At 36.5% G+C, this 17,379-nt stretch overlaps 1 long non-coding RNA gene across 6 annotated transcripts in view; it reads right to left on the reverse strand.

The window, feature by feature from the left end:
- Positions 1-1,795: 1,795 nt before the first annotated feature.
- Positions 1,796-17,379, reverse strand: part of LOC146767920 (uncharacterized) — a 124,688-nt gene continuing 109,104 nt past the window's right edge. For 5 of the 6 annotated variants that reach the window (XR_014953794.1, XR_014953792.1, XR_014953790.1 and 2 more), the window contains one exon: positions 1,796-6,900. This is a non-coding gene — a long non-coding RNA (uncharacterized LOC146767920). The remainder of the gene's footprint in view (positions 6,901-17,379) is intronic. The other variant, XR_014953793.1, reaches the window with a different exon arrangement.

The following is a 17,379-nucleotide window of genomic DNA, read 5'->3' on the forward strand; positions in this document are numbered from 1 at the left end:
ACAGTTGCTTTGAGTAACCAGAAATTAAGATGGACATGTTAAATAACGAGAATACTATAGCAACAGCAACAATTAAACATTTTAACTCCTACCAGAAGTCTCACATGGAAAAATCTGGAAACAATGTCAGAAAAGTCTTTCCAAAACTGAGTAAATTCAGATCTTAGCCACAGTAATTTTATGTGATTTCAGAGGCCCAGGAGGATTCAGGATATTTACAGAACATCTTGTATGCTGACAGCAGACCTGTTTGTTCTCCTGTCACCTTTCCCAACACCCTGCAATTTTGTTTTGACATGTAATGGTTGAGTATAATACTTATTTCTGAAAAAAACCCTTTCCTGTTTCCTAAGGGAGGGTATTCTCAACAAAGGAAATAGACATATGTTTTATCTCTTTCTGAGAGTTGATTTTTTCCGATTTACTAGATTCAAAATGGCATAGTAGGGAATAAGGAAAATAGAAAGAGAAGAAATGCAGTTTTAAAAAAAGTATTTGCAAGAATCAGTATGAGCATGAGTGCATTGGGTCTGGCTTGGATTGAGTTAGTTTTCCCCAATGCAGCTCTCACAGTGCTTTGTAGCTGCAGCTGGGAGGAAGCTGATTACACACCAATGCTTTGGCCACTTCTGAGCACTGCTGGCACACTCTTTCACAAAGGCCAGTAGGTTTTGGGTGAGCAACAGCCTGGTAGGGGACACAGCTAGATTATTTTTAGTTTTAGATCTCAATAATTTTAATTTCTGGTCAATTCTAAGTTGGTTTTTTTTTTGTTTGTTTGTTTGGGTTTTTTTGTTGGGCTTTTTTTTTTTTTTACAACCTCAAGGACCCAGAAACCCACTGTTCACACCTAGACCATGATTTACCATTTTAATTTTATTTTAGCTTTCTGCTCTGAACTGTAATCAAGCACCAATTTTATGAAAAACAGAGAATGCCAAAGTAGAATACTTTGATATCAAAAATCTTTTTGTTTTCTGCATATCAACAGTGTATGATTCTAGAGGTTCTCCAGCTGAAAAGAGAAATCTGCATTTTACCATTCAAAAGTCATAAACAAGAACTTTCCAAGCCATGGGAAATTTTTGCATGTCTACTGCTATGCACCTTTCATATCTGAAATTACTTTCTCAAGATAACAGGCTCTGCTGTTGAAAGACCCTGCTTGGCTGTATGCTTCTACTGCTCATATGATGCTTATTCTGTTTCTCCTATTTCTGGTTCAGGACCCAGCTGATCAGCTCTTGGGCAGGGAGCCAAGTACCTCCCAGCAAAATTTCCAGACCTGTGGCACGAAGGGGGTCAAAAATTAACTCTGGCTGATAGATCTTGGTAAAAGCCTGTTTTTAAGCTCATTTAGATACCAGCCAGGCTTTAGTCAAGCTAAAGCAATTAAGAATTCATGGATGAATACTTCAAATTAATTTCATTTATTCCTCATGCTTTACAATTTTTTAATGAGTTAGAGATTAGCTCATAGTCCTTGGAAATCAGCAACTGTGTTAAACTAGGCTGGAATATATATGATTCACTTCTAACTGATAAAAACACTACAATTGGGAATATGCTAATTGTGTTGCTGGTATTATGGTAACATTTGTAAGAGAAAAACAAAATTAGTTTCTGCGGAACCATAGCAAATCTGTTGTTTACATCCTTTGGAATTCATTTAGCTCTACACTTTGCAAGTAAATTTTAACCAAACAATATACTTCGTACACCATGCATAAGAGTTATGCTAACTCAGGAAAGAAGGAATAAAACTAGATAAGTGGAGTAGCCAAAAGAGAAAAAGGAAAAAAAAAAAAAAAACCCAGCCCAAAACTAAAAGAGAAAAACACCAACAGCTAAACATCTGTGAGGCATTACATTTTCTATTTAAATGTGCTTCTGAATATTTCCAATTACTAACCATTCAAACAGTAGAAAAATGAGGGTGAATATGGTACAAAACATACCCTGACAGATATTATTTTTTATGACTAAGAAACTATACCTTTCCTATACAAATTTTTTTTTTGTCTTGAACTGAAAGATAGTTGAATTACAGGAGTTATGAATAATTGTCTTTCGATCATTAAAAACCTGAAAATAATTTTGAATACATTTTCATTAAAAACCAGTTCATAATTGTTTAGTTGTTATACAATGAATTTGATTTTTTAAAGTGCTTATTATTGGCTGAACTGTTGTCACTGACTTGAGGCAAAATATGAAAATTATCCTTTAAAACCTCCTAGACAAAGCTGTCCAAAATTAATCTCATACTATCCATGGTGAAGAAAATCAACTCTATCCCAGCCAAAACCAGCACACTAGAGACCTTCTTTCAGATAGTGTACTGGCAAATTCTCAAAGAAGGAGGGAAATATATCTCAGAATCACAGCATCAGAGAATCCTCTATATCAGAAAGGACCTTTTGATTATACCTAGTCCAACCCTCCTGCTCAGTCAGAGCCAAGTAGAGCAGAACCCCCAGCGTCACGTCCAGCCAGGCAACATGATCCCATGTTTGACAAGTCTCATAAAAAAAAACCAGTGTTGTTGTGTTCTGATGGATTTTCATGAGTTTTAATTTGTTCTAGTTGCCTTTTGTCCTATTCAGAATACCATTCAGAACACTATTCAGAAGACCATGACTCCTTAATTTCCTCCCACCAAATATTTATATCCATTGATCATATCTCCCTGGAGCTTGCTATTCCAGCTAAGCAGTCCCTAGATTTGCAACCTTCATAAATAAAAACAAATATATAATACAAAATAAGCAGAGAATTTAAAATTTTTGAATATATAATGCTCTTAATACTTCAATAGTCTTGGATCCAAAGATAAAAAATATTGTGGATTTTGGGATCCTGCTAAGCACACTGCAGGTAAGTACTAAGAAAAAGGTTTTAGATTTTAGAAGAACAAACTTCAGTTCTGGGAAAGATTCCATGGGAAACTTTCATGGAAAATTAAAATGCCAGTGCATGCTGGGAATTTTTCAAGTGTGTGCTCCTGGAAGCACGGAAAAGTTCATCCCCTTTAGAGGTAAGGGAAGTAGCCAGAGCAAGTGACCACTTGTGAGCTTCTGAGCCTGCTCAAAACCAAAAGAGAGGTGCACCAGAGGTGGAAATATGGACAGATACCCATTGTGAACTTCAAGAGCATTGTCAGGGCATGCAGTGGTGGGGGTTAGAAAAGTAAAAGCTGAGCTTGAGCTTGAGGCATTGACCACCTCCCTAGGGAGCCTGTTCCAGCATTTGACCGCCCTCTTGGTAAAGAAATGCTTCCCATTGTCCAGTCTAAAATTCCTCTGGTGCATCTTTGAACCATTTGCATGTGTCCTGTCAAGAGATTTCAGGGAGAAGAGATAAGCACCTCGACATCACATCCTCAGGAAGCTGAAGAGAGCAGTGAGGTCCCGCTCAGCCTTCTTCTCTCCAAATTAGGCAAACTCAGAGTTCTCAGCCATTTCTTTTAGCCCTTGCACCAGCTTTTTTGCCTTTGCTGCTCTGGATGCATTCAAGGACATAATGACCTATGAAGTCTTGCTTCTCTGAGCACATAAAATTCAAAACAGCTATGAGGTTTCCTTGAGCAGAGCTCTAACTATAAATTTGACCCAAGACACTAATCAACTAACCGAAATCATAGCCCTAACTATGCCAGCAATATTTTTTTGACTGTATTGGATTTTAATATTTTTTCATCATCTTATTAAAAAAAAATTCTTGATTTCTCCTTTTGGACAGTGTAATTAAAATTACCATTAGATTACATTGTAAATATTTTGGCTTTCTGCTTGGTTTATTTATGTAGTTAGTTACTTAAAATGTTTATTTTCCCTTTGTTAGAGATGATGGTTTCCAGGTACGAACATGCATTTAAAAACTATGGATGGATGAAGCAGAGGTATCTTGAGTATTACATATATATTGCTCTAATGGTATCTGAAAGATGAGAGTTTGTGTTTTGAGGCATGAAAAGTGAGAACTTTTATATAATTGAAGTAAATAAATTGTAAAGCTTTCCAATAAACAATTACACCTGACCATTTATTTCAGTAATTGTTATAGTTCAAAGTTGAAAACTATCTACAAGCATCTAGATTAGAAAATTATGATTCTTTAAAGGCCTTTAAAAGCTGTTTGAAATACCAAACAAGTTTATTTTACTATTTTAATATAAATTAAAATAATTCATATTATTAAGTTATTAAGTTGTAATGTCTATAATTTAGAACAAGTTCCTCTGAGCTTTTCTGAATGTATGACCTTTTTCAACTTCAAGAGATTACATCCTATAAAAATATATATACCCCATTTAATTAGATAAATCTGGGGTTTAAATGTATTGTACCTCAGTCATGGCAGTTAAGCACAGGCAGATCAAAATGTACTGTTCTGGAAGAGCTCACTAAAAGTCAATATTCAAGTAATGGCTGCAAGAAAATATATTTAAAGGGGACTGATTTCACTTTTTCATTGTCTAACCAGAGTGTGCAAGTTATTTTTACTTAGCTAGAAAAGACAATATCCAAGCTCATGAAATATGTATGGAGCCATCCTCTGATGACAAAGGTAAGGAGGCTGGAAACTCATGAGGAAGTCTGTCTCCTGCGTGTCTCTGCTTCGTGTGGCAGGATGGTGGTGCCCACGCACCGCTCGCTCGAGGCGCTGCTGTGAGTCATTGCTGACGGAAGGAATAGATATGCAGCTGCTTCTTGCCCTTGCACATTTTATGCTATCATTTTTCTTCATCAGCTGATGTGTTGCTTCCTTAAAGGTGACAGACACTGGCCCCACTAGTTCTAGAGGGAAAGAATAAACTGCATTAGATTGTGCCTTCATTAGCAACTTGGCTCAGAGTAGCAGCTTGATTTTGAAGCCCTGACAGTCTATATTTACTTGGGGACACGGCTGACTTTCAGGGTGATTTTAATGCTGAAGAACTAAATTCTCTCAATGGGGAACTAAACTATGAGTTGTGCTCCAAAAGACTCTCAGCCAGTGTGACTCATGCTCCCGCAAGACCCTCTGAAGTGAGCAGCAGACGGCTCCTAATCAATCTCGAGAGCTCACAACAAGCTGGAATATTTCTAAAGCAATATAGAGGGACAGAGGCTGTGAAAGTCTTTCTGCTTGCTCTCTGCTGCCAGACTTCAGATCATTCTTCTGACTCTTTTGCTCCTCTCTCATCCATTTCTGCTGTTGTCTGAACTCCCCTGATCTTACTGAACAACTTAATGTTCAGAAGAACTTTTAATAACATTTAAAATGATTAATTTTTTTCCATATATTTTTGCCACATTGACGTTATTCACTTCATTGTTCAGAAAATTCTAGGAAAAGGGGCCTTTGGCAGTATGAGGGGTTGTTAACATCTGTGTGTGAAAGATGACTGTTTCCACGTACACAGCACAAAACTCAGTACAATGATGGCAGCATCCTTGAAGTCATGCTTTGAAGGTGCACACTTGTTCCTTGAGCACTTGAGAGGTCTTTGGCTGGAGGAATAACTTGCATTCACACTCCTGAAGTGACGTGCCAGGGCTGGAAAACATGAGAAACCTCTGCAGAAAACACCTGCAAAGCTGCATCTTACAGCATTCTTGCAAGGTCTGTGCCAGCAGCTCTCTTTCTGCATCCTCTGTTACACAAAAGCATGTTCAACCATTTAGAGATAAACACAGACAGGACTAGAGTTCTTGCACAGGCATCGCATATACACAAGTATGGATATACTTATGTAAGAATGAACAGAACAAATTGCCCAATTCTTCTCTGTCTTGTGGCTGATGACATTCAGAGCTCACCAGGAGATTTTATTTGAGACTCTGGTATCTGTCGGAAATATATGCTGCCCTCAGTATCCAGCCCCTAAAGCCCTAAGCCTAAACTCCAGCAAGACCAACCTGAAGTTTGTTAGTCACACACACACAAATACAAAGTGTCTCCAGTAGCTGGTGCACAATTCTTGTCCTATTCTCCCAGCTAGTCTAACTAGAGGTATCACAAATGTCAGACACAGAGAGAAGAGAACAATCCCACAGGCAAATAGAGTTGATCAGGTGCAGGACTTGATCAGACAATTGTTCTGCTTGGTGTCTGGTCAGATGGTCCTGGAAAAAAATCCAACCACAAAAGAAAGAGAGGAGTAGTCTGTGGAGCTGGTAGCAGAACACTCAGCACCTTGCAGTTTGACAGGAATTTCAGTGTCTAGAAAGCAGATTGACAGAGGCACAGGATACTCTGTAGAGGTGGTGGGAGATGCTAAAATGCTTTCTGGAGACTTTCTGGCTCTTTAGTGCTGTAAAACTGTGCTCCCAGCAGCTGGTGAGCCAGATGTTGAAGGAAAAAGTAACTCAGATGATGAAAGGGTTGATTTCCGTAACTCCAGGATTTAATCAGCCAGCTCTCTTCTGCCTACTTTTTCCATAACCTTTTTCAATTTTTCCCCCTCTTGAGCTGCAGCTGCTACTCACAAAGTTCCCATGACACTTCCTTCCCTTTCTACTACTCCCTGGGAACTCTTCAGTGGGCAGAAAGCAAATATATTCTTCTCACTTTCTTCTCCCCTTCCTCATGAGTTGAATGTAGAATCACATTCCCGGCCTTCTCCAAGTCTAGCTACCCTCACCAAAGTGCAAGAGCAGTATGCACACTACAGGAGAAGGAGGTTTCCCAAAGGGTGTGCAGGCAAGGGCATCAGTTAGTATACAGGAAAGGTCAAAGAGAGCTTTGAAACTCTGAGGGGACATGAAAGGACTTTGGTGTAAGAGTGAGGGGGAAAGCAGGCAAACCTTAAAGAGATGAGGAGTGTATGATCTCACTCCTTCATTACCATTCCTTGTTCTTTTATCCTTGGGAAGCGATGCTTTTTCATTTTTTCATTGCAGTTACTACTTCACTCTAGAAAAAACATCAACATTTAAGCATATTCCTTCTGACATACTCAGTTCATTCCTACATATATATCTATAATCTTCAATAACCAAGGAGCAGAGATTATTCTTGCTTCAAGAGCCACACTGTCATGTGATCCATGCTCTCACAGAGGTTTTGGAGGGCTACCTGCTAGAAATGTTTCAGCGTTGACCAAAGGGTTCTCCAGAGTGCTTGCAGTGTTTTGCACAGGAACAATGGATTAACATGAAATCAACACTGGGGCATGCTGTCTGGCAACTTGCTTTCCAACATTTTGGGGGCAAAGGGCACACCTGGAACATGTGTGCCATGTGTGAATGGTCTTAGGACTTACCAGTGTGGGAGTAGGCATAATATGCATCTCCCAGGTTATCCACAAACATCTTCCCAGTGAATCAGTCTAGTTCTTCTTAAGGGAAAATACTGGTGCTCCCTATTAATCTTAATAAAATACAATGCAAGAGCTGATACTTCTGGATCTCATTTTTAGAGAAATTAGCTGCTCCAAAAAAGATGGTTCTATTTCCTTTGTGATGATTTTGCTTCAGTCATTAAGAAATGGTCAAAAACCTCTTCAGCATTATGCATGAGTTTGAAGAAGTCCCTTTTCAACCGAAAGAGTTTCTAAGCATCTATTCTGTAAGTGACGAATGGAAAATTGTATTCTATATTGATATTAAGTGATTCTGCATGCAACTGCATCTGAAGTAAAATCATGGATAACTGGCAAAGTTGTAGTAAAGAAAAAAATGAGAAGGATGAACATTGTTTATGTCTTAATGACAACTAAATGATCAGAACTCTATGTATTTGCAATTTATGTCACATTAATAAGAGTATAAGCCTGATTCATATAGAATAACTAAAAATATTTTATTGATGATGACTGAGGACTTATTCAGTCTCTGCAACATGAAGCAGTTTTTCAATGAATTTTTGCACTTAAAAGTTTGAATCCTTCCATCATTCTTGTTTGGTTTTTCCTCAGATCTGAAAAGATATTGCATTTTTAAACTTTATAGTGAAGGAAACTATACAGTTTTTTTGTGTTGTAATAATGGGGTGAACTGGATGCATTCAATCCTGGTGTCTGAGGAGCCGAGATTATGTTGTTTCAAAATGCAGAAATGATATAGTTTTTGTGATGTAAAAAACTACATTTCCCTCTCCTATTGAGCCATCTTGTGGTTAATAATTGTAATGTAACTTTTATATAATAATTGTAACTTTTGAATACACAACAAACATGATGGGAAAGTGTTATTCCAGTGTTAATCCAATGTTACATTAATAAGAATTACTTTCTTATCTTCTCGGATGTTAAAACAAAAGGTCTCTTGGAGCATAAAATAGATACATTATAGTATGATACATGTAAATATAAAATAATGTGCAAAATATGGAGAGGAAATAATTATTCTTTAATTTAAAATAATCTACTATCATTATCAATAAAGAAGCTAGTGTAGTACATGGCAAATGAGTCCACACATATTTTCCATAAAGAAAATATATGTTAATAATAGTATTTTTCAAGGCATGAGACCTAAAACTGGAGTGGCCTGAAGTCATATTGACTCCCATAAACAGAGTTTGGGAAACAGATTTCTGGGTAGACTTTTCTGCTATATAGAGTGATAAAATGATCAATTGTGTGATGTGGAGCCAATAAGACATAAATCATAGGATAGTTTGGTCTGGAAGGAGCCTGTTAAAACTCATCTAGTCTATGCCCCCGGCATGGGCAAGGACACCTCCTGCCAGTCCAGGTAAACAACAAAAGAGATTTCTTTCTTGCACTACAGGTATGCTAAATAATATGGATCACACAAAAGAGAAGGGGACAAGTGAATGCAGCTGTATTACATTACTAATAGGGATTCAGTGAAAGAACATTATGGGGAACAGTAAAACCATGGAAAAATTTCCATTAAAAAAGAGGCAGGTCATGCTGTGGAACATCCTAGAGCAAAAGTGAGTAATTCAGTTATTAGTCAGAACTGAATGAGTCTCATTCCTTGTGCTAGTGCCTGTTTAATCGTTAAGCTCCATGTAACTCCATGCATTGTGAAGCAGTTCCTTTTACAGATTTTGTAAGCCTTTGACAACATTTGAAACCCATGTGATATCTGGCATAAAATGGATCAGTGGCAATCCTCTGAGGGGAAGAACAGAGCAGTGAATAGATTCTCTAGGCGGTGTCTGGAACAACAGAAATGAAAAAGAAAGATTTAAGACATTTCACCCTTTATTCTCAACCAAGATAACTCAACTGAAAGACAGGTCACTGTATGGTAATCCTAATAATGACAGCAGTTTATTTGAATCCTTGATGATTTATGTTTCTTGCTTAATTTTGTCAAGGGTTGCTGACTAGGCAGCTATTGAAGACATTCAATGTCCAAGATAAAAATTTAATATGTATGTATACTATTTAGAAAGAAAAGAACCCACAACATCCAAAAGGAAAGATGTAAACATTGGAAGACTTGTGTTTTACAGAAGAACAAATCTGGCTGGTTATGTGAGAGCCTGCTAAGGAACTCATATTTTGGGAGAAGTTACTTGAAGGAATATTACGGGTTCATCTTGTCAAACTAGTAAGAATTTACTGAAACACAGAAGTCACTGAATTTAAACTTAAGTTTATGAAGGTTGAAAATGTTCTGATTGTAAAATGTGGTAGTAAATCTGTAACAGTGCTAGTAAAGAGGCCTGATAAAATACTCATAATTAAAGGCAAGCAAATCAACACAAACCAAGTCACTACAACGTGTGTGTGTGTGCACGTGTGTGTGTGCTCATGGTCGTGTTCACAGGTGTGTGTCTTCCCAAGCACCAGCAAAATGTTGGTTACACTGACCAAGAAGACAGCTAAATTTTTACAGTGGTGACAAAACTGAATCAGTCTGAAAAGCAAAAGGGAGATTTGTTAATGGATGCTAATGTCTGTGGCAGATCATTAGTGGTGTTGCTAATATTGCTAACATCTGGGGATGTTCAGTCTGGAGAAGAGGAAACTCAGGGGAAACCTCATTCTTCCCCAAAACTGCTGAATCGAGGGTGTGGCCAGGTGGAAATGGCCCCTTCTACCATGTCTCAAGAGAAAGTGTAAGGAGAAATGACCTTAAACTGAACCAGGAGAAGTTCAGATTAGCTATTAGGCTTCAGGGAAGCTACAGCTTCATCTTTTACAGTTATTTGTGGGTTTTTTTAGTGTATTTTATAGGTATAGAAAGCAAGTGTAGTAATTATTTTAATTTTAAAAAAAAGTTGGAAATGGGAATGACTTACAGCTTTCTTTTGCGATTACAAAAGGATTTAGAGAACAGATTCTAAGAATATGTTCAAATGTGACATTAAATGACTGGTTTTGATGGGTGTGTATTTGCATACAGGTGGAGAATCTGTGTGCTAATGGAGAATTAGTTGCATTGTCCCATGTTAGGAAAATACCACATGCTCTGCTATCATCTCACATTTATCTGTCCTTCACGGATTAAAATAATGTGCTCAAATGTGAGAGTGAAAGTCAGGAATGCTCATAAACAAGGTAAAAAATAAAAAACCTCTTTTAACAAATGCACAGTTCTACAGACCATACTTAACAAAAAGCATAAGAGGACACTTATGACTCCAGTGAAATGAACAGAGAGCACTTAAAAAGACACAAATGTTTCAGGATGGATTTCCTTAAATTACCTAATAAAGCAGATGAAGAAAATGTTCACTTCATAAAAATTTATAGAAAATTTTAGTAATATTTTACTGCAGATGTAAAACCGATTCAGTACAAATTAAATTGACTAGAGCAAAAAAAAAAAAAAAAAACAAGAACAGTGAAACCTACCGTGGTTTAAGATCAATATATTAATAAAAAACTGCAGGGTAGGACAAAGAATGATCGCTTTCCTTGTGAATGTGTCTGTATCCGGGCAGAAAATGTTTTTGTTTCAATATTGCCTGCTAAGGTTCAATAATCAATTTGGTAATGGATGGAGCAGTTTTGGTGCTCCCGGAGCGGGGCCGCTCCGCTGGCTGCGGGTGCGGGAGCGGCCCGCAGGGGGCGCGCAGATCCCGAAAAAGATGCGGCAGCTCAACATCAAACCAGAAACCAAAAACTCCCTTTTGCCCCATAAAAACCCCTCTTTACCCCAAGCTTCAAGAGCCTTTCTGCAGTTTTCCATGCCTTTTTTTTTTTTTTTCCCCATTTTTAATCGTGGCGTTTCGGGTGTCCTTCTAGACAGACAAGTCCAAGATGCTACAAGAAAACTTTAACAAAACTGTATTCCAAGCAAGTTCAAGAAATTTGCAGATTAATTTGCAGCCTCATAAAAACAAAACAAAACAAAACAAACCCATCTTGAGCTCTAAAACTAGCTTGGGATGGATGCTCAGCAAATTCTTTGGAATTTTAACCTTGTAAAAACATGGTGCAATATCTGCCTTTTGGTTCACTGGTAGAACATGCACATTTTACAGCCAAAATGATAGCAGACTAAGTAGTGAAGCACATTCAGTGGGATAACTGAAATAAAAAAAAATTTATTATAAAGCTTCTCATAATATCTCAGCATAACAAATGCCCTATATTTTTTTAATCTTCAAGATTCACCAAATCTGATGAATAAAAATAACTTAACTGAAATAAAAATATTATTGTTTATATTAATACTCCAGATTTGTCATTAAACAGTGTTTAATAAAACATTTTAATGCCCACCAGTCATGCTGAGGAACCAGAAATTTCTCTCTTAACAGAGTTCAAAATGACTGACCATTGCTGTGTTACAGTATAACATCCTCATTGGAACACTCTTTGCTGCAGTACAAAGTTGAGTACCACAAGTTTATTCTGTTTCAGAGAATACACATGGGATTTTATATTTACACTGTACAAACCTGAATTTTACAGAATTGGGCTAGGGTTCTCATGAGAATATACTCTCTTACAAGATTTGTAGAACAGCAGGCTGTCCTAGTAAAAACTCAATTAATATTTAAAAACAAACAAACAAACAAATCCAAACCACAAAATTCAAACATTTCCTGTGGGACTTGACTAAAGCAAGAATTAAAGTCTCAGTAAACTGAAATGCTGAATGCTACTACCATTTGGCAGCCCAAAAGGGTTTTTATATAGGTCTAAGAGAGGGGTAACTATGGAAATAGAGCCCGAGACATGCACAATTGCTTCCTCCAAGAAAGTTCATAAGGATTCATAGCACATTGTCTGCCTTTTAGTCACCATTAGTCATCCCCTTAGTCACCCCTTTTCCTTTCATTAATAAAGAAAATTATGTGTCCTGGAACTATTTGAGAGCTGTAAAGAATTTCATCATTCTTTTGCTCCCAGCAACAGAATGTCTCACATCTCTTTTGGGTGAGAGGCAAGGGAGATGATGCCTCAGAGTAGCTGCAGTGTTTTTTAAAACGTCAAGGTTTAAGGTCATGCAGCACTTGACTGGGCTAGCAGAACTGAAGCCTGTGTAAAACCACACACCTTCACACTGTGGGGAGGCTGAGAGAAAAGCAGGACCCCTTTTCATTCTGGAAACATCAACTGTGAATTCCCATGGAGAATGACATCCTGCAGGGGCAAAAATATTTTTAAAAAAGCCTTCTTTCCAGTGTAAATGAAACAAACAATCATGTCATCAAGTGTGGAGATGTTGTAGACAGTATTCTGAAATGTCTCACATATGAACAAGTCCAGTCTCTTGTTATCAAATCTTGCCCTATAAAACCTGTTCACTTTATTCTACAAGACAACTATAAATTCAGACAACATTTAGGAAAAGTCATTCTTTTTTAATGACCATTGTCAGATAATTCTTTCAATATTTCTTTTTTTTTCTTTTCTATCTCTCTTTAAACAGTTTTAGCATTTTAACTTTGTCAAAAAATAATAAAAAGAACCCAAGAAAAAACTTATTTTCTTATTTGAAAAAGAATGATCTTTTACTGTACAAGAGCATTCAAACAACTTGGGAAGATTTTTTTTTATACCAACAATATATTTTTGTACTAACAACTATAGAATTTACATGTATTTTTCAAAATGTTAATTACAATTATTAGAATAGGATCTAATTATTTTTAATATTGATCTCCCATACATACCCTAACTTGATCATGTGCTTCTCTATGAGGACATTATGTCCTCAAGACCAAGTCAACATAGCAGTGAAATGAGAAAGCCAAGAAAGCTCCAAATGCTTCAGTATATCAAAGCTCACAAAAAGACCCATTTCATTATTAGCTGAACTTATTCTAGAAACCAAACACATGGACTCAAAATTACCCAGTTTTCTTAGTAAATGAACAAAGAAATAAGAACTAATTGCTTTCCTTCTTCAAAGAAGATTGACAAAATGAAAAAAAATATATATTTGCAAAATCTATTGACAGCTGGATATGCTTAGAACTTATTGCCTCAGACACTGGCTCAGGTGGAGATTTACCTTAAATTAAGCCTGAAGACAATAAGTAAAGAACTATTAATAGAACTTATATGATTTATCCTTTTTTTGCCCCCCAGTAAAAGGGGAAGAAAAGCTGTAAGAACATCTTCATCTAATACTTGTGGAAGAGAATTTTTCTGCCAAAGATGGGAAATGTTCTCAAACATGCCTGTTTTGGAATGAGAGCTAAAAATTTTTACACAGCTCCCTGTCTTTATAATGGAGTAAATAGTCCCAGCAAACACACCATGCAAGATTTCATTATCAGTCACTGCCATTCCCTCCCACCAGAATCCTCGCATACCCTACTTCAGGTACCTGGATGTTTATCAGACAAAAAGGTCTCCAGAAACAGCTGACTGGAGCACTTAGAAGCTATGAAAACCTGTTTAAATCAAGCAGCAAGAGACTTAGAAGTAAATGCCACAAATGCCTTATATAAGTGATTATTCCATGGGGCTCCTGTGTAAATCATGTTCATAAACCATCCAGCCTTGAAACATCTTGCCTTGGCTGTACTGGCTGCAACATGAAATCCATCTGGCTTACCCTGATCACTCCTACTAGGTCAAGCCTCACAAACAGCACCCAAGTTGAAACAATGAGGGTGAAATACCTGTTTGTGCTCAGGTGCTAGCTAATCTAGCTTCAGAAGCTGTCTTTAGCAATTTTATCAGCAGAAACACTGGCATTTTTAGTTTTCATGGCAGATACAAGTATAGGTTCCAAAGATCAGTGTTTAAGCAGTGGTGATTGAGGTGATCCCATGCAGTGCTGAGAGTTGGAAATCCCTGGATGGCTCTAGAGGTAACTGATCATCTGAGATTTGCAAAATTTATACTAAATAGGATATTTATTTTTGCAAACATATAAAATCCAGCTTATTACAGTAATTAATGAAGTTACTCCTCTACATTATAACCCCACTTCACAGCAATAAAATGATGTTGATTACTCACATAACTAGTGTGCATTTCATTGCATAATATCCAGACTGAGACACCCTCTACACCTGCTCTTTTACCCAGACCTTTACTCTTTCCATTTTCTTCTAGCTTCTACCTCCACACCAAAAAAAAAGCACACAACCAATGACCTAGTGCCAGATTTTCTCCATCTATGAACACTTTGTCTTCCAAATAGTAATGTAAGATTTGTATTAGATCAAATGTGGGACTGGTTTGAGTTGCAGCCTCAAAGCTGAGTGCTTATATTCAAAGCTCAAATTCAGCATTTTCTTTTGCTTTGCCCCAGCTGGCTGTAAAGGATTTTCTTAGGATATGGCACTGCTTGGGACTCAAACTCTTTCCCTCAGACCAGGTTTATTAAATCAAACTACATCTACTCATTTGTAATTCCAACCCTTTAATCTTCAAAAATATTTCTCTGAGGCTTTCCTTTGATACCTATCAAAAGGTGTGGTCTATTCCACTTAAAAAAATGGAACAATGAAATGGATGGTAAGAGCAGGAAGACATAACCATTGTCACTCTATTTTAAGATGAGGGCAGACCTTTCTGGTTATTAAGTCAGAGCAAAAGAATAGCTGTTAGAGAGTTTAAATTAAAAAAAAAAAAATCTACTTGAATGAATTCCAGGGAAGATAAGAGAAGAACAAATGATATATTCTATTATAAACCTTGTAATAACTTAAAATTGATTAATGTTTGAAGACTGATGGATAACTATAAAGCATTACTATTATAAAGCACAGTGCATTTTTTGATATCATGCAACTACTTCAAGATCTCTAATTTTTTTTCCTCTTTTACAATATTCATAGCAGAAATAAAGAGATATCTGTCATTCATGAGAAATGAGTCTAGTTCTGAAAACTATATTGTTAGTCATATCAAGTTTTAATAGAAAAAGTGAAATAATGATTTGGAAATAGGGAGAAGCAGGATCAGAAGGAATGGTTCAGACAAGCAAGCACAGGAGGTCTCTATCTGCTTGGAATCTCAATTACAATAGGTCAGTCAAAGGGACTTCAGCTGCAAATATGAAACTTAAGATGAATATATTCAATGCCATTATGGGAGAAAAAGCCCATATAGGTAAACCACAATATAGAAATGAATTCCTGAGCAGACTATTTAGTCTTCTCACATTTTTCCTTACCTGGTGTGTAAGAATTTATAGGACAGTAGTTAGAAACTGGGCCATGGAAAATGGTTGCTGACTTTGAAGACTAAGGCAGAGCCTCAAAAAACATGTGTGATCTCAAGTTATCTTTTACCAAACAATGAATAAAATATTACATTAGAATAATACAATTTAAAATCCAATTTTGAACTCAAGGCAATTCCATTTAGAAGAACATTCTTTCTGTAATTACAGCATTTTAACTAAGTCAGCACAATTTAGGACAGTAGTAGAACTATTTCATTAGAATCCAATGTCACAAATATGGCTAGCTTCTTTCTACTTCTTATTTTTCCAAAGAAATAAATTTCTAAATAATTAAGTTACCTTTCCTGTGTTGAATTTTCATATTGTGACAAACCTTACCTTTTATTTAGGCATCTATCTGGCTTCAGATAGGTACAAGGATGGTCAAATAGATAGATAGATATGGACAAGTCTCTTATGGACAATGTGATTAAAGTGAACATAACAAGGCCTCTTGAGAACCAAAATGTAACAGGGTAATGCACTGTACCTGTTGGAACTGTGTAAGGGATGTGTGGTGGCAACACAGATGCTGAAGTCACTGCATATTATAAAAAATCCTCCCCCATGCATTCTTCAAACTTTTCCTTTCTCTGACAACATAGTTAAGAAAGTGATGGGAAAATCATTGATTTCATTTAAATTTAAGTTTCCTAGCAGGAAATGAGCAAATTCATTTAAGAAGAAAAGTAAATTACCAATGATTTCTGACTGGCATATTTGCAAAGCTTTCAATAACAAACATGGACTTGACAGATTTCTGATGGAGATGGAACAATGTGGATAAGGACAGAAAATAATTTGGCTGACCCATGACTACTTACTTCTGATAACCACTGGTACCATTTTGGATGTTTTATGACACAACCAGGAGAGTTTGTGTGTTTGAGATGAGGCAATGAAGGATGAATGTACTGTACTTTTGCAGTATGAAAAAGAGCTTTGAGCATATCAGGTTGGGTGGAGAGACTGAAAAGGTGTCTCTTGGATATTTTTGTTTTCCATATTGCATTCAGGCAGCATAAAAGAATAGCTTCAAAATCTAAACGTAAGGAACATAAGCTGCTAGTAGATTGCAATATTCTTCTGTTATTTGCAAGGGGCTTCTTTATCTCAAAGGCAAAGAGAACCAAATTCCAAATGAACTTCCAGCTCTGTGGAAAATGCTAACTCCTCCAGGAATTTCTAGTGATCTGTGGCATAGAAAGCAGTTTATCCCAAAGCAGTAATGACAGCATTTGTTCTAACATCTCGTTGTACACATGAACTGCATATTTTACACATGGGCTACTGTGCTACTATCAATTCCAAACACTATATTCAGAGTTAGAATAATTTTTGAAAACTTGATGGAATAATTTATTATTCTAACCAGTAAAATGGTCATGGGAAGGGAGAAGTGTGAATGTAGAAACTGAAGTTCTGTTACAGATGACTAATACTTAGCTATACACTGGTTGGATAAAAATCAATAAATTTCTCAGGATATGTTGCAGATGAAGAAAGAAATTATTTCTCAGCAGAAATTGATTTTGACAGATGCCATAATAAGCAGGTGAAACTAGTGAATAATTTAAATGGCAATCTAGACAACACCTAAGTAGATTTGAAAATAGAAAATTTATATAGAAAATGTGCAGTTTATTTAATTTTTCATCATGCATCTTCAAAAATAACAATAATAGTCCTAACATGACCTTAGCAGAAATAAAAAATTGCTTATGGGAAAAATTGTAATACACTCATTAATTCTGAAGCCTTGCTGTAATAAATTGAATTGCATAACAGACATCAGAGCAGTCTTGCATGATTTATTTTCTTGAAGTGT

The sequence above is a fragment of the Lonchura striata genome, chromosome 3, assembly GCF_050655825.1.
Source record: "Lonchura striata isolate lonStrDom1 chromosome 3, ASM5065582v1, whole genome shotgun sequence".
NCBI lineage: Eukaryota > Metazoa > Chordata > Aves > Passeriformes > Estrildidae > Lonchura > Lonchura striata.